Here is an 18,635-nt window from a genome sequence, read left to right on the forward strand (position 1 = left end):
CAAGCTCTTTGTTGCTGCCTTATATTAACTAGCTAAAGCCTCGTGGAGAAAGGCGCTTGCAAGCATCATTCTCTTTTGATGTTTCCATAATTGTCAGGATGAAGAAGCTGCTTTGCAGTGTTTAATTTTACAGCTAATGAAAATCCAGTCTCCGTGTGCTCTATATGATGAATGTCTAAGGGAGCTCACCTCTTGCTTCCTTTTGTGTCTGGCTGATTTAAATTGATGCTAAGTTTAAACTTATTAGACCATCACTAGGTCATTAGATATACCGCACTCTGGAAGCACAAGGGCTCATACCAAAATAACTGTGCATTCCCAAAATATGATATTGCCAGGTAGGTTTGCTCAAGTTGGTTCAAGCCCTCAAATCCCTAGCAGAGAAAATAATAGAGTTGGAAGGAACGAGGACCATCTAGTCCAGCCCCCTGCAATGCAGGAATCTTGCTCTGAGCTATCCCAAATGAGGACATATTTAGCAGTCTGAGGGTTGATCAATGGTGCACATTCAGCAGGTCCTAAATTTACTCTATGGTATCCCCAGTTAAATGAAGTCTGGATTAAAAAGAAGTCAGGGCTCCTGCACATTTAATTTCAGCAGGTGTAGGCTTAATACAACCATAGGATTAAAGCACATGGCACTTGCGAAAAAGAACCCTGGGAACTATAGTTTACCCCTCACAGAGCTGTGGTTCCCAGCACCTTTAGCAAACTAAGTTTTCCATAAGAATCATAAGAAGCTGCTTCATACTGAGTCAGACAATAGGTTCAGTTAGCTCAGTACTGGCAGCACTGACTTTCAGTAGTTGCCCCTTCTTTACCTAGTTTTCAGGGAAATTGCAATTTTCGACCGACGAATCCCGGCTATGTCCAGGAAATTCTAGACATATGGCAGCCCTGCTATAGATGCTTAGGAGTGAACCTGGGAACCTCTGCATGCAAGGCAGATGATCTACAGCTCTTCCCCCAGGATCCTTTGAGGGAAGCCATGTGCTAAAAATGCACAGTGCAAGGGGAGCTGTAGCCTGCCCTGCAACCCGCACCTGCTGAAACCCCCTATTCTACACCCCTGTTAAAGATGCCCTGGCCTCTTTTGCATCTCAGGTAACAGAACAGAGGGAGAACTCAACCTGAGATCATAAGGAGTTTCTGCTGGGTGAGTGGCCAATCCTGGGTTAGATGAACCAATCGCCTAACTCCGAGCGAGGCAGCTCTGCAGTGGTGCAGTTAAGTCACCTTAGACTCTGGACATCAGAGTCTCTTTACATTGCAATACAGGGGATGTTTCTGAACTACAACTCCCATCATCCTTGGCCACTGGCCATGCTTGCTGGGGCAGATGGGAGTTGCCATTCAGCAACATCTGGAGGGCCAAAGGTTCTCGTCCCCTTCTGGTAATGTGCATTACTTCAAAGGGTGGTCAGCAGAGCGAGCTGCATGGGGGGGGCTTTCTAGCCCATTCTCTGAGTTGTGCCCCAAACATCTGCTCCAAAGCCCTGCCCTGCCAGCTTCACTGCAGCTTCACCTGTTCATTTCATGCCCGGTGACCCAGAGACCAAGTCAGAGAAATCAAGCCTACAACCATTGAGAACTGTTTGAAGGAGAGGAATTTGAGGTTTCCGGGAACTAAACGAACACAACAAATCCATTAGATCAGGGATGGGGAACCATAGGGAAAGGTAAAGGGACCCCTGACCATTAGGTCCAGTCCTGTCCAACTGGGGTTGTGGCGCTCATCTCGCGTTACTGGCCGAGGGAGCCGGCGTACAGCTTCCGGGTCATGTGGCCAGCATGACAAAGCCGCTTCTGGCGAACCAGAGCACAGCACGGAAAAGCCGTTTACCTTCCCGCTGGAGCGGTACCTATTTATCTACTTGCACTTTTGATGTGCTTTCGAACTGCTAGGTGGGCAGGAGCTGGGACCGAGCAACGGAAGCTCACCCCGTCGCGGGGATTCAAACCGCCAACCTTCTGATCAGCAAGCCCTAGGCTCCGTGGTTGAACCCACAGTGCCACCCGCGTCCTCATGGGGAACCCACGTCCTATGGGGAACCATAGCAGGGGGCAAATGTGGCCCTCTGTTCCTGTATCTGGCCCTCAGAACCCTCCCAGGCCCAACCTATGCCTCTGGGCCTTGTTGACCCCATTTTGCACTCCAACTGTTTTTGTCTGGCTTTAATTTACCCTTCCATTAATGCCTCTTGCTCGCCTGGATGAAGGATAGAGAAATGTGTGTGCAAAAAAACCAGACCCTACTGTGCGATAGAGACATTTGCATTCCTTTCTCCACCCACTTTGGCCTCTGGCCCCTCCCATCCCTGGCATGTGGCCCTCAGAAGGTTGACCAGAGTGGAATGTTCCCCTTGGACTGAACATTCCACCCCCTTGGAATGTTTCTGCAAGCTTTCAACAGAGCAAGCCCTCTATAGTGGTGGTTGGGCATTTGCTCCAAGATCCACCAACTGGAACCAGCCGCAGAAGGCATCCACTTAGAAGTAAAGAACTCAGAGCCCGGGAATTTGCTTTGGTGCTAGATCTAAGCAGAGCTCACAGACCTTTCTACACAAAAAACCTACTCCTGGGTAACACCTCCCCTCTCCTCCTCTTGCTTTCTTCCTTTAATTGTTTTTATTCAAGATTTTCTTGGGTTACAAAAGTACATACATTGTCTATTTCCAGATCATAAAGTCCTTTCTACATATCAGTTATATTCGATGTGAGACTTTAATGTTGCATACGGTATAGGTTTGGGGGAGAAGAGAGGAGGGGAGGTATCCATGATATAGAATCATAGAGTTGGAAGAGACCACAAGGGCCATCCAGTCCAACCCCCTGCCAAGCAGGAAACACCATCAAAGCATTCCTGACAGATGGCTGTCAAGCCTCTGCTTAAAGACCTCCAAAGAAGGAGACTCCACCACACTCCTTGGTAGCAAATTCCACTGCCGGACAGCTCTCACTGTCAGGAAGTTCTTCCTAATGTTTAGGTGGAATCTTCTTTCTTGTAGTTTGAATCCATTGCCCCGTGTCCGCTTCTCTGGAGCAGCAGAAAACAACCTTTCACCCTCCTCTAGATGACATCCTTTGATATATTTGAACATGGCTATCATATCACCCCTTAACCTTCTCTTCTCCAGGCTAAACATACCCAGCTCCCTAAGCCGTTCCTCATACGGCATTGTTTCCAGGCCTTTGAGCATTTTGCTTGCCCTCCTCTGGACACGTTCCAGCTTGTCAGTATCCTTCTTGAACTGTGGTGCCCAGAACTGGACACAGTATTCCAGGTGAGGTCTGACCAGAGCAGAAATATACAAAATACTGTTCCAGAAACCCACAAGCTCCCTCTTCTGAATCAAAAATAATGACGGGAGCTATGAAATAAACCCTACCCAATGGACTAAACTGTGGTCTAAACCAGAGGTATCATTTGAGTAGGGGAAGGAAGTTATTTAAGAGCCAGTAATCTTTGATGACCAACTCCAGATCACCCAGAGACAAGTAGATTCTGATTTGCCTTCTTCCAAGCCCCTGTTCTATGGGCTGCATTTTTCTTTTGCTTTCACTAGGAGCAACCCTCTTTAGGAGAAGGACCTCAGGTGCAACAGATGTGGAGAGGTGTGTTTTATGCCTCTCAGCAACGAAAGACAAGGCTCTGGTCCATCACATTGCTCATTGCTCTGTTATGTTTGTTTCCTGCTTCTCCTCCAGGCAGCTTGACTCAGGTTCTCAGGCAGCCTTCCATGGAGGCACTGACCAGACAGCAATCTGCTTAGCTTCATCAGGTTACAGCATCATATGTCTTCAGCCCATGCCATGCCGCAGGCTCACAATGGAAAGGTGTTCTAAGGACTCGGCCATATTTGCTGCAGACCTCGGTGCAATAAATAAACAAAACCTGCAGCCTCATTACCCTAATTGGACCTAACCTTTATTTAGTTCTACTCTGGTAATTTCCGAGTTCTCCGGTTATTGGGAGCTGTGTTTTATTCTTCCTTGAAACCACGGCACAGAAACAGGAGGCAAGTTGCATGTCTGTGCACTAATTCAGAAAACATTTTCTATTGAACAAAGGAGGAAAGGGGGAAAGCAGGGAACTCCCGAGGCAGAAAAATCCAGAATGCCACCTTACTACTCATTCATTCATATGACGCACACAGGCTGAGGGGCAATTATTCCTGTGGAAAGGCACATTGAGGGAGAAGGGAAACTGCAAGAGCTTTTAAAACTGCCCCTTGCACCGAGTGTTAAAAGGCATTTGATCTGCGGCGATAAACTGCTCTGTGCTGAGAAAAAAAGTCACCTTCTAATGTCTGCAGAACAAGCGGAGTCTTAAAGGAAGAGCACAACAGCCCATTTAAAAAGTTGCCTTCCTGGCACTGTGGTCTCACTCTTGCTCAGCTCCCAGTCATTTGAGCAGGGCTTACAGAAGAAAACATCTTATAGCCTTGTGCCCCATGGGTCAGATCCATCTGTTCTCAAGTATTCTGCTGCCTTCAAGTCTGTCTTTCAAAATCTGCTGCTGGACCACCTCTCTGCCTACCCACCCACTTAGTGCATGAAGAGATGTTTCTTAGAGCCACATAAATTATTGTGAAACCTTGGGATTTTCTTCTAGGTAAATCTCTCTCTCCCCTATCCAAGTTGCCATTTAAACCTTTGATTCAAAGCAACAAGTGTTGAAGGGGTTGTTGGGGGGGGGGTAGTATAGCTGTAAAAACCAGGCAGGCCAAAAAAGAAATCCAGGAGATGAAGTTTTATTTCTGATAGATTACGTCAGGTGTGTCCATTTTTATGGTTATGCCGAAGCCATTTGTAAGGCGTTCATCTATCACTTCGGCTATTATAATGAAAGGCATGTCTGGATCAGAGTGATAGATGTGCTGCTATCATTAACAGTAAGGTACGCTTACTGCAAGTGGTTGTGCAGAAACAAGGAGATTTGTCAATTTTTGCCATTGAAGGGAGACCATAAACTAGGTCCTTTAAATTCACCTTGCACCGGACACAGGTACATCTAAGGAAGTTACAGTGATATTGCTGGAGAAACGGTTAAAATACAATTTAAAAAGCATTCGCGTATTTAATGTGCCAATTCTGCTGTATGCTTTGTGGTGGGGTTTTTTTTTTTTTTTAAAAAAATATAATTATATTTTAATATAGCAGATGCCACAGGGTTTTGCTTTTGAGGGTGGGGAGGGGGTTGTTGTTGTTGTTGTTTTAAAGAGCTCACCCCACCTTCAGATTCAACTCCTGCGGAAATCTGCCCTGAGAAATAAAATGGGGCACAGCCCTTTGGAGAAACCTGACCTTGATGTTAAGCAAGAAGTAATGGGAACAGAGGATATGGTCATGAGGTCTTAGGTCAATGTGCCTCCTGACGCCACCGTTGCTTCGTTGAAGCAGATAGATCCAAATGTCATGGGTTTATTTTCTTCCATAAATAGCACGGCACGGTTCTGCTGCTGCAAGCCGCTGTCTGTGATACTGTCTGTGTGCCAAGTGCAGAGCTTCACAGGCAGGTTCTTGGTGGAAACCAGAGTCTTTGCACAATAGTCACAGTTGTCTTCTGAGCCAGGGTTTCTGGAGCGTCAGATGGGGGGGCTGTGGAAACCAGGGTTCAAATCCCCACTCGGTCATGAAGCTCTCCGGGTTTGCTCTTAGGCCAGACACTATCTATAAGCTTAACCTACCTTACAGCGTTGTGGTGAGGATATCATGGGAATGAAAAAGACCATACACACTGCCCTGAGCTCCTTGGAGGAAAAGGTGGGGTGAAAAGTTATGACATAAATAAAATTCATCCCACAGCTATGGTGACATTTCCCTTCAGTCTCCTCTTGGAAAGGAGTCTGTGATAATATGTGCAACTACAGGCATAGGCAAACTTAGCCCTCCAGATGTTTTGGGACTACAACTACCATCATCCCTGACCACTGGTCCTGTTAGGTATCTGAAGAAGTGTGCATGCACACGAAAGCTCATACCAAGAACAAACTCAGCTGGTCTCTAAGGTGCTACTGGAAAGAATTTTCTATTTTGTTTCAACTATGGCAGACCAGCACGACTACCCACCTGTAACTGGAACACTGGTCCTGTTAGTTAGGGATGATGGGAGTTGTAGTCCCAAAACATCTGGAGGGCCGAATTTGCCTCTGCCTGATCCAGCACATAGAACCAACTGGATTTACAAGATCACAATGAGGCCATAGGCAGGCAACATTTAATATGAGTGCAATTATTTTCTAAATACTTCATGCAAATTATGTCCCCTCCTAGTGGTGTAGCAATAAAATTACTAGCATATTTGCAAAGTTAAGCAGGACTTAGTACACGGTTTAAAATTGGAAGGGAGGCTGTGTGTTGAGATTTCTGCATTGCAGGGGTGGGGTGGGCTAGGTGATTCCTCAGGGTCCCTTCCAATTCTATGTAGGGAATTTTTTTGCAATAGCTTTGTGAGGCTGGCCAAGTCCCCTTATGGCAATTTGGGAGAGGGGAAGAGTTAAAAGAGAACAGTTTGTCTAAAGCCACCTTCTGAAATAAACATATAAGACACATACAAGGGCATGACTTGCCACTCAGAGCAAGAGGAGAAGGGGGGGGCAAACTCGACATAACTACGGTCCTCCATTTTGAAATGAATAGAGTAATACATGTTGCTTTTTCAAAAGACATACTTTTCTCATTTGATGGGCCTGCCCAGACACAGAGGGTTGTGTCCAATGCTCGCCCTACTCAGAGTAGACCCACTGAAGTTAATGGACATGACTCACTTAGGTCCTTTCGTTTCAACAGTTCTGCTCTGAGTAGCACTGGCATTTGGAGGAAGCCCATGATTTGGCCATACCTGCTCTTGAGTTCGTTCTAGATGCTTTCTTGTTTTTCTTAAAGAATGCTTTAACCAGTTTTAAGTTTTGGTTTTGGTTTTTTCATTTTTAATTTGGGGTGTGTGTATGTGTTTGTTTTATCACAGAAGTGTTTGCCACCCTGGGTTCCTTTCTCATTCGTCTCCGGACCGCTTTGCTTCAAAAGATAGCCAGGAATGCTTCAAAAGATAGCAGACTGAACTGGACTCACATTCAAATCTCCAGTCACGGACTTGGGAGGATTACACTCTTGCTCAGCCTAGCCTACCTTACAGGGTTGTTGTGAGGACAAAATGGTGGTTGTGTGTGTATGGGGTGGGGTGTGAAATAGAGGTGCTGGCTTGGTCTCCTTGGAGGAAGGATGGGATACACAAGCTATCTCTCCATGCTCTGCTAGCTGCTACATCATGGGGACTGCTCACCAGTTTGAGGAGGAAATCAGTCTCTGGGCTGTCTTCCTACTGCTCTCATCAGTTCTAAGCTTTTAATGGCATTTTCTTGCCCACCACTGCAATAAGACCTTCTGTGCAGTGTGCCAGCTCATTACAGAGACAGTATGCAGTACTGCTCCTCATGCCAATGCTTCAGTATCAGGGGTGCCTTTTGCAAATATAAAATGCACACTGTACACTTGGAAGCTTGCAAGTACACACACACACATACACCTTTAATGCCCTAAGCCTCTAAGGGTAAACTAATTTTGACCTTTCTTCCCTAGCATGAAACTGTTCCCATTTTAAGCAAAAAAATAAAACTGCTTATCCATGGACTCTGTAGATGTACAAATCTGCTGCTGGATTTGATTTAAGCTCCATTGCTCAAGCCGGTTGCAGGAAAAGATACAGATACAGTGGTACCTCGGGTTAAGAACTTAATTCGTTCTGGAGGTCCATTCTTAACCTGAAACTGTTCTTAACCTGAGGTACCACTTTAGCTAACGGGGCCTCCCGCTGCCGCCACGCCGCTGCTGCGCGATTTCTGTTCTCATCCTGAAGCAAAGTTCTTAACCTGAGGTACTATTTCTGGGTTAGCGGAGTCTGTAACCTGAAGCATCTGTAACCTGAAGCATCTGTAACCCGCGGTACCACTGTACACATCTTATCCACTTTAAAAAAAAGTTTAGATGTGTCTTTAAAAAAAAAACAACAAAAGAAACTTGAAGTTTTTCAAGAAGCCACAACTGCAGCTGCTATGCTGGAGAGGCTATGTCTTCTGGGTTTCTATTTGACTCTCCAAATTTTCCTCTTGGAATTCAACACAGACAAGGTACAGAACACCATGAACTTTGAGATGCCATTCTGTGAAATTGCCGGATTCTGCCCTTTCAGCCAAGCTGTCTCTGAACTTAAATTTGTACCCCAAGTCTGGATTTTAACCAGCAAGATGTGAGATCAGAAGAACACCGTTCAGCTTTGAAACATGGCAGATTTTCATCTTAGCTTCTGCTGCTTTGAATGTCTAGTAATTTCTGAAGGGGGGTGGGTGGGGAAAGGTGTCACTGATCAATATGAAGTTCCATATTTAATGGAGAGTGATAGAATGCCCTTAGGCAGCGGAAAGAGGCCATAGTTCAGTGGGAGAGCACGGCTCTCGCATGCAAAAGACCCAACATCCAATTCCCAGCATCTTTAGCAAGGCTAGGAAAGACCCTTGCGTGAGACCTGAATAGAAAGTCACTGCTAGCCCAAATGGACCAGAGGTCTGATTCAGTAAGAGGCAGGTTCATATGCTCATAAGAAGAGGGAATCTGCAATATGTGTCGACATAACGACAAGCAATTTCTACGGCAATCATGGGCACCTTGTCTCTTCTCAAGTGAATCCACCTGCTCAGCTAATGACAGCTATTCTCTAGAGTGCTTTCTCCCATCAATAAAGTCTGTCTACAATAGACCCACAGCACTAAACAACCTGAACACAAACGTAATGGCTATGCGTGCATATTCCACCCACAAAAGAAGAATGCTTCGCTCACAAAAATATAAGCTGTATGGTAGATCTTGCTGCAAAGAGGTCACCCGAGTTCTAGGAAGGAAGAATAGTGTGGGAAGAAAATGCTAGGTCTGGAAGCTTTCGTCAGCTGATTCCAATCAGCATCACATTTTTAATATATTTTTCCTCCTCCAAACAGCTCGGGGGGAGGCTTACATTTTACTCTCACAGCAATCCGATGAAGCTGAGGCTATCTGACCAGTCCAAGGTCACAGCTTCATAGCTGACCAAGAATTTGAACGCAGCACTCTCTATAACCACTGCCCACTGCTACATTCACCAGATTAATTGGGGTGAACAAATTTCATTCAGTGAGGCAAAATTAAAGATTCACAAATTCGGGGGGGGGGGGACAACTATTGGTGATGGCAAAATTAAAAAGGGAATGAAAAAGGTAATATTTAAGATTGTCTCCCTTCTAGCAAAGAATGGTAACTTCTTCTCATTAAAATTGCAGGTATATCAGACAATTTGAACTATATTGAGCTATACTGAAGGTTTAGGGCAGGGAGTGGGAATTTCACTTCCCATCATCACTGACCATTAGGCATGCTGGCTGAAGCTGATGGGAACTGGGAGTCCAACAACAGGGCCCCTAGCCCTGATTTAAGGATATGCAAACTGAATGAAATGTAAACCAATTCATGAATTGATTGATCATTTGAAAGACAGAAGAATAAGCGACCCTTTTATCAGTTTCCATCCCTAGAAAACACAGACAAAGCCCAAATCTGAGGGGCCGTAACACCAGCACAAACAAACTGACAGAAAGGTCCGATGATTCTGAACTTTGGGTTAGGTCCGACTTGGATGTAGCAGATAATGAACAAGGAATGGGCCTGTTTTTTGAAAGAAACACTTGATTTGTGCCTCCCTCAAATCTTTTCACTGGTCATCTCCCCCCCCCATGCAGTCTTAGGTCCTAGAGTAAGACCTGCATTGGACAAGGGTGTGGATTGAATGATCTCAAGGATCTTTTCCAGTTCTATGATTCCATGATCACTATTCCTACTGTAACTCCCACTGGAGTAACTTGTTCATTCTCATTCTCTCTCTCAGAATACAACATATTCCCCCTTTGAACACTGATTATGTATTGGGGTATAGTAGCAAACTCTTATGCCCACAGTGGAAAACCTGAAGATTTTTGCTGGAAAGGAAAATGACTGGCATATCCCTGCAGAACCATATGTAGATTTTCCATCCTGCCGTGACGTTTTCAATATATATTGCTCCAAATCATTGCGTCAGAACTGGCCCTGAGTATGCCTCTTCTGTGTCTCTGTCGCATGAGGAAATAAAGAACAGAGCAGGGTGGAGGGCAAGAGTTTCTCTGACACGCAGCCTTTGCTCTTGCAAAAAAGAAAAAAAAAAAGGGAAGTGTCTGTCTGAGGAACGTACGTGTGCACACAAAGGCATATCTGCGTACCCCGAAATCGCACACACACACGCCACCCACTCAGTCTTTGCTCTGAGATTTCTCCCACTTATAGCTCCTTCTCTGAGGGGGTGTATCGAACATGATAGCAATGTTATGAAGGGTCTTTCTGATACACAGTCACAGCAGGGAGGATTTGCAACTCAAAAGTGGAGAACATCCTTTGCATGCAGAAGGTCAGTCCTCAGCATCGCCAGGTAAGCCTAGGAAACTCTGGAGGCTCCCTGCCCGTCACCGTAGACAATATTGCGCTTGATGGACTAACAGCCTGGCTTAGTATACCAGACGGCTTCCTCTGTACCTTCCCAGGGGAGACCCTTTTCCCATCTCCATTTCTTGCCTTTGGGCTAAGATTTCCTAGTCTTATGCACCCCCCCCTTCTCCCACACAGCTCCAGTGGCAGGGGGGAGGTTGTTCTCGTGCAGAAACACAACCCTCTCGATTCCTAGGCAGAAGGGTTTAGGAGAAGACTTGTGGGTCACAGACTCCGAGACATACCAGTCACAGCAAAACTGTACAGTTAAAGTACACCCCCTATCCTGGGAAATGTAGTTATTAAGCTAGCATCTCCATCACTCTTGGCAAACAACAGTTCCCAGGATGCTTGGGGTAGGGAGAGATGTGCTTTGAATGTATGGTGTGGTTGTGACCAGTCACAAGAGCTGTTGTCTGTCTCTCTCATGCATACACAGGAAGTGTATTCCTGAGGTCCAGTTTGGTGCAATGGAGAGAGCAGGGGTGTAACCTGTAGCCACCCAGATGTTGCTGTTCTGCAACTCTCAGCACCCCAATTATCCCTGGCTGGGGTTAAGGGTTTGAGTCCAACAACATCTGGAGGACCACAGGTTAGTCACTCCTGGGTTAGAGTATTGGACTAGGACAACAGAGACTCAGGTTCAAATCCCCACTCAGCCATGAAGCTCATTGGGTGTTCCTGGACCAGTCAGTATTTCTCAGCTTAACCTACCTCACAAGTTACAGGTGGGTAGCCGTGTTGGTCTGCCATAGTCGAAACAAAATAGAAAATTCTTTCCAGTAGCACCTTAGAGACCAACTGAGTTTGTTCTTGGTATGAGCTTTCGTGTGCATGCACACGAAAGCTCATACCAAGAACAAACTCAGTTGGTCTCTAAGGTGCTACTGGAAAGAATTTTCTATTTTGTTTCTACCTCACAAGGTTGTTGTGGGGGTAAAACAGAGGTGAGAAAATCGTGTGCGCCACTTTGAACTTCTTAAAGGAAAGATTGGGATGAATGCTATATAAATGCTTCCGAAGAGAAAAGATCTCTCTCACCACACTATCCGGCCTTGGAGATGTCATTCCATCTTTGTAAAAGGCTGTTAGAACATACTCTGTTTTTGGACTGAGGGTCATACTAAGCTCCCAATTCTGGCTGGGTCTCGCACACATACAGCTCATGTTGGTGCATAGCTTCTGATCCGGGGATCTGAGATGGTACAAAGAAATGTATACACACCTCCCGTTGGAGAAAATCTGACCTTTACACTTGGCACTAAGGACAACATTATTTGCTCTGGTGTGTTTGTGTATGGGCATATATTTGAGAGAGGGGGAGCTCTTATACACACACACACACACACACACACACACACAACTTCTCCTCCTTGCCTGCTTATTTTGGAAGGAATACTGTATCACGCAAATCCTTTTCTAAAGAAATCTCTCGCAGGCTTTGGAAGAAAGCCTGTACACACAGCCATGATCTCTGAGCAGGAATTACACAACACCTACTGTTTGGTATTCCCTCTCCTCCAGCTCACAACTGCATACAAGAATTTCAGACTGAGTGTTTGCACATTACAGGAGTGTACGAACTGCACCTGTGCACACAAAGAGTTTAGCTGCACACTTGTAGAGTTATTCACCTATAACATTCAATGAATGTGCAATCTGGGTGTTGGGGGGGGGGCATAGCTCAGCCAGGGAGCTTCTGTTTTTGCATGCAGAAGGTTCCTGGTAAATTCCCGGGACATTTCCAGGCAGGGCTGGGAGAAACTGAGACCCTGGAGAGCTGCTGCCAGTGTCGCAGACAATCCTGAGCTTGAAAGACCAACATCAGGCACAGAAGCTGGCTGCTTCCTTTGTTCCTATGTGCACCTGAACTGTACAAATCAACAAGTGTGCACTCTCAAACAAACCCGTGTGCATGTGTAGAGAGGCAGCTTGTACCTGTGTTCAGTGCAACATGTGAACATGCCTACAGTCCAAGACATGTTCCTTCACAGGACAGAAAACTTATATGCATACTCCTCCAGCACAGTTTAGCTTTCAGCTTCCGCTTTTAAAATAGTGAGCTGAAATGCATAGTCCTTGGATGGAGGGTAGTACTTATTTTTCTATATCTGTTGATTGCATTACATTTACAGCCTGTGCTTTCTCCAAAGAGCTCAAGGTACCACACGTGGCTTTTCCCTCTACCCCTTGTGAGGTGGGTTAGGCTGAGAGTTACTGATTGGCCCAAAGTCGCCCAGTGAGGTTCATTCATGGCTGTGCAGAGACTTGAACCTGTGGTTCCTGAGCCATAGTCCCAACACTAACCATTACACCACACTGGCTTTCGATATCATATCCCTTGGCTGGCGATGCTGCATTGCACACAGCCACTACCATCCCCAGAGTATTATCCTACCTGCTTCTGTGATGTGTCTGGAAAGAGCCCCAACTCACATAAATCTTCAAAATGGGGGGCAGAGGAATCTCTAGCACAGCACCTGCTCTGCTAATTGTCCCCCTCTTTCTTCTCTCTCTCTCTCTCTATTTCTCTCTCATAATTGTAATGTAATGATCTTCACAGAATCACAGAATGACAGAGTTGGAAGGGACCAGGAGGGTCATCCAGTCCAGCCCCCTGCAATGTAGGAATATTTTTCCCAATGTGGGGCTCAAACCCGCAACCCTGAGATTATGAGTCTCATGCTTTACCAACTGAGCCATCCTCAGTTGTTGTTGTTGTTGTGAAGTTGTCACACACACAAACACACAATCCCTGATTAAACTGAGTCATTCATTCTTCTAGCTCAGTGTTGCCTACTCTGACTGGCAGTTGCTCTCCAGAGTTTCATGCAGGGGACATTCGCAGCCCTACCTAGAGATGCCAGGGACAGAACCTGGAACCTTCTGCATGCATGACAGGTTCTCTGCCACTGAGCTATGGCTCTTCCGTAGCTGTGGATATAGCCCTTAGTCTTGAGGACTAGTTACCATACCTTCTCTGGAGGTAGTGGTGGATTAAAAAAAAAAAAAAAGTATTGGGGGTAGTCACAAACACGCAATCTCTGCTCTGCCAGGGTGTTTCTATCCCTCTTGCCCCCTATCCCAGTACATAGTCTCTCTCTCCTCCCCCACCCCCGGCATGTAATATCCAAACGGTGCGGTGGAACATTACCCGAGGTAATAGCACACAGAACTTTGCCCCTTCATACCCAGCGTTTCTTAATCCGGATGAGAAGCTACTACTCATCCTGCCTCTGTATGGCGAGCCACCCCTGCGGATCGGAAACCACTCTTTCCCACCCTCTGCGTGCATTGAAGCGGGTTGCAAAGAAGACAGACCCCCCCCTCCCCCAGTATGACTCCATCAGAGCGAATAACCCAGGAAGTAACTCGGGGCAAGTGATTTGCAGTATGACAGCGCTGTCGAGTCTCTCTCCCCGCCGCCCCCTGGCGCTTTCGTGTGGCCTGGAGGTCAAGGGACCCCTCTATCCGCGCGTGTCAGGAGCCCGTGGGCGTCCGCACGACTTTGCCACGACTTCCCTTTCCCCACCCTCCCAAGCTCAGGCAGGACCGGGAGAGCCCCGTTTCCCCTTACCTTCTCCGCGCGGAGAGGCGTGCAGCGTGTGGGCAGGGGGACTCCCGGGCGCTTCCTCCTTCAGCTGGGCTCCGTCCTGTGCACCGGCAAACTTTGGAGAGCTGCCGCGGCGCCCATGGCAGCGCCCTCCTGCCGCCGCCCTCCCTTACCCCGCGTCTGGGCAAGGAGAGCGCGGAGAGGCGCGCTCAGGGGCTGTTCAGCACCAACAGGGGGCGGACAGCGCTCCTCGACAGCACGCTCGCACCTTGCTGGCTAGCAGGGCAAGGTTAGCTGGCTGGCTGGCTGGCTGCTGCTGCTGCTGCTGCTGCTGCTGCCGCCACCACTGCGGCGCCGGACTGTGTGTCTGATGTAGGAGCGGAGTCGCACGCAGCCCTTCCTCTGCCTGCCACCCACGGAGAGCCGCGGGTGAGTGCCGGGACCACGAGGGGGAGGGACGAGGCGCAGAGGGTGGGGGGGGGAGAGAGGGGGGAAGAAGGAGGGCCGGCCCCCCACGGGGGTGGGGGCAGGCGGGGTGGGATGGGATGGGATGGGGAGAAGAGAGGGGGACAGCTGGGACGTGCAGCGCTTGGGAAACAGCTCCATTACAAGGCACCGAGAACTTCAATGCCATCACTTGTGGGTTTAATGAGAGAAGGGGTTCTTTTTAAAAAATTACACTCCTCATGTGTTAATTGGCTTCCTAATGCCAGGAGACCTGAGCTATCGACACTGTTTCTTGCTCAGTTAGTAGTTCCCTGCCCAGCTACCGTGTGTTCATACAATCATCTCAACAAATACCACCAATCAGTGAAAGGTTATAAATCTGTGCCAACGCAACATATGTACACCTAAGATTGCTGGCTGTCATTTTTGCAGCTCCTTGCCATTTGCCCCCACTTTACGATTGTCTCCTTTATGTAACTGAAGAAGTGGATTTGAGTCCATGGGAGCTTCTGTCACAATAAATGGGTTGGTCTTAAAAGATGCCAAGGCACTCTGTGCTTCTCTTTGCTGCAAGAGGCCAAAACTCTGTGGCTGTCAGAACTTTGAGTTACTTGAATGAAGATGAATGCGGATTGTATCATTAATTGGCTAAAGATTCGCACAATTAATCCATCGTAATTTTGTGACTTTTAAGCAGAGGTTTGTTTTCCCCCATAAATTAACCTGCACTGTACTTATGCTGCTGGCTACAGTCTATGATGCAGCGTCGACTGTTTACCAAGCGCAGAGCTTCAGGGAAGGTTTTTGATGAGTCCCAGACTCCTGCAAGTGAAAATTGTCTTCTAAGCCTAGATGGCATACTGGTTAAAGTGTCAAATTGAGGCTGTGGAGACCAGGGTTCAAATCCCCACTCAGTCACTGGGTGATCATAGGCCAGTCACTATCTTTAAGCTTAACCTACCCCACAGGGTTGTTGTGAGGATAAAATGGGGAGGGAGAAGACAACACACACTTCTGAGTTCCTAGAAGGAAAGGGTGGGGTGACCATGTAATCAACAAATAAAATTTAACCCAGAGCAACAGTTTAGCAAAGGTCTATTTCCCTTCAAATCTCCTGTTTGAAAGGAGTCTGTGAGCATATGGGCAGATGGCATGCAACCCGATTGACAAGATCATGATGGGGCATAGGCAGGCAGTGTTTAGTGGGTGCAGTGATTCTCCTAAAAGCAGGAAATACTTCACACAAATTATGTAGGGGATTTTTTTTGCAACAGCTTTGCAAGGCTGGCCAATTCCCTGTGGTGCAGATTTTGAGGAGGAGAAGGGATAAAAGCAAATATCTTTTAAACCACCGAGATGAACACTGAAGGCACATACAGTGGTGCTATCAGGGCATGACTTAGGGATCCCACACAGCAGAACAAGCTTTTGATCAATTAACTAATCAACTGACTCTTTATCCATTGTAATGCAAGCAACTCATAGTTAGGGAGAAAGAACACAAACTTCATTATTTATTTATAGATAGCACCCATGTGAGGCATTGTCAATCTCCCCTGGCAATATTGGAGTACTTGTATTAAAAATGATTTTTGGGTAAGGATAGCAGAGCCAGTGGTCCTCCAGATATTCCTAGATGACAGCTCCCATCATCTCTGATCATTGGTGATGCTGACTGCATGTGAAGAGACTTGAGAGTCCATCAACATTTGCAGCATGCTGGATTTTGGACATCCTGAACAAGGGCGCCTTTTAAATCTATCCAGTGATGTCTGGTGTCCTTTGGGACATGAAGCGTGGAAGGCAGGGAGATGCACAGTGGGTGACAGGCACAGCCAACTAACTGGGGTTCCCCTCCTCTCATCCCTGCTAAGTTCTAAAAGGGGTGACACAGAGACTATGAAGAATTATTAAGTAAGTGGCAGGCAGGTGGGGGGAAGGATGGCTAAGAACAGGCTGAGGTTGGTGGAGCAATGCCCCCATAGCTCAAATGGACCAGCCTCAACTGTACAAGCCTACCTCTGAATTACTAAACATTAGGGATGCTAACAGAAAATTAATTAGGTGGCCAATACAGTTGCAACATATTAACAATGTGTTTATTGGTCAGAGGCAACCAGTTATAAGGTACATTGAGGCTAAAATATAAGCAATCAATTATTATTTCTTACAGTTTTACTACTGATATCTGTTGCAGATCCCCCCCCCCCAGAGATGTATTTGTAGAGCACAGTCTACCTTCTGCCATGAAGCATACGCAGAGTACCATTTCCTTACCTATGAATAACCACAGCTGCAAGCTCCCACAAATCTGGGCTTAGGGATAGCAGTGCGGGAAGGGGGGGGGAGAGTACAGAGCAAGCTTTTCAAGCAGCTGCAAGATTGCTCAATTAAGATATAAAACTTTCCCAATTCTCTATTTCACTTTCTGACCTGGGGGGAGGGGAGTCACGTGTCTCCTACTTCTGCACCATGTAGAATGCTCTTATCACCCAATTAGGGTCAGTTTGGAACCTCTGCATTAGAGCATTATTATTATTATTATTATTATTATTATTATTTGCATTTATATCCCATCTTTTTCTCCAAGGAACTCAAGATAGCATACCTGGTTCCCCCCCCTTCTCATTTAATCCCCACAACAATCCTGTGAGGTAGATCAGGCTGAGAGGCAGTGACTGGCCCAAGGTCAGTGAGCTTCACAGCATGACACTCTAACCACTACATCACACTGCCTTAAGAGTCCTCATTTAAAAGGAAGAAATTTAACAGGCAGTTCTACATGAACTCAATATTCCACACCAGTAGATGGTCCCCCTACCATTACTTTTGTATAAGCATTCTCAGTGTTTTTTATGCTGCTCCTAATTGTACTCTGGCACTAACTTCAGTAGCACTGCTCCGGTTTCCCTCTCAACCTGACGGCGCTGAGAAAACAAAATTGGCTTCAACAGCCAGCTGAGATGGTTTAATGCTACTGTGATGAGGTGCTAGTTGCAGTCGTTGTTGGGATTTCCTCTGCCACTGTTACAGCTTATGACTTTACGGATTGTTGGGTTTTTCTATTTTATGCTGCTTAAATTTTAGTGTGCCGATTTGTAAAAATGCTTTACTGCTTAATAGCAACAGGGAACCTCGTGGGCATGAGGAGCAAACATGGCCCCCTAGGCCTCTCTTATCTGGCCCCCAGGGCTCTCTCCAGGACTTCCAGGCCACCAGTCTTGTTTTGCAACCTCTGTGAGTGCTTTTGCCTGGCTAGAAAGTGCTTCTTGCTTGCCTGGATCGAGGCTAGAGAGGGGTGTCTTAGTGTGTGCAGAAACCTGTCTACTGCACAAAGGTAAAATTCACATGTAATGCACGGCCCACTTTTGCCTCTGGTGTGTGGCCCCCAGGAGGTTCCCCAGGAAAGACTGTGGCCCTTGGGATGTTCCCAGCCCCTGTTGAATAGGGATGTTGTAAACTACCTTAAGACTTCTCCCCCCCCCCAGAAAGGTGGAGTATAAATTGGTCAACTGATTCATTAATAATGTAGCTATCCCATACTTCTTTGCCATGAATAAACAAATGTATGGAAGATGCTGCTGGTCTGAGCACTCTCCACAAAATAGGAATAACAGCTTGGATCCAAGGATATTTTGCATGAGTAGAAAGGCGCTTGCAGTTCTGCAAGGCTGGTTGGCACTCCCCAAATCTGCTCCAGAAGGGGTTTCAGGAAAGAAAATAAGGTGAGGTCCTCTTGTGCAAGTGGTACTCCTTGCAGGGATGTCGTGACCAGGGATTCCATAACCATCCATGCTACGCATCTCTAAATCAACTTGTGGTGTGTTTGGGTCCAGGCTAGGTATGACAATAATTGCACCACGGGATTTTCTTTCATTTTCTTTTCTTTCTTTTTTATTGTTAGTAACAGCATGGGGGTGGGGGAAGCACCTGAAATGGGATTGTAGCTGGAGCAGAGAGTCGATTTCCCTCTCCCTCCCCAACAGCGGTCCCAATCCACCCATTTCTTATCAAACAAATGAAAAGCAAGTGGTGTGACTATTATCATCCATCCTTCACCCAGGCACTGAGGTCCAGCGCTGAGGGCCTT

The 18,635-nt window shown here is 46.7% G+C and overlaps 1 protein-coding gene across 1 annotated transcript in view; it reads right to left on the bottom strand.

The window, feature by feature from the left end:
- Positions 1-14,347, bottom strand: part of LOC117048991 (opsin-5-like) — a 60,455-nt gene extending 46,108 nt beyond the window's left edge. Inside the window, exon 1 of the mRNA XM_033153520.1 lies at positions 14,123-14,347. The gene's annotated coding sequence lies outside the window, so the exon portion shown is untranslated. The remainder of the gene's footprint in view (positions 1-14,122) is intronic.
- Positions 14,348-18,635: the final 4,288 nt, after the last annotated feature.

This window comes from Lacerta agilis, chromosome 6 (assembly GCF_009819535.1).
Source record: "Lacerta agilis isolate rLacAgi1 chromosome 6, rLacAgi1.pri, whole genome shotgun sequence".
Lineage (NCBI taxonomy): Eukaryota > Metazoa > Chordata > Lepidosauria > Squamata > Lacertidae > Lacerta > Lacerta agilis.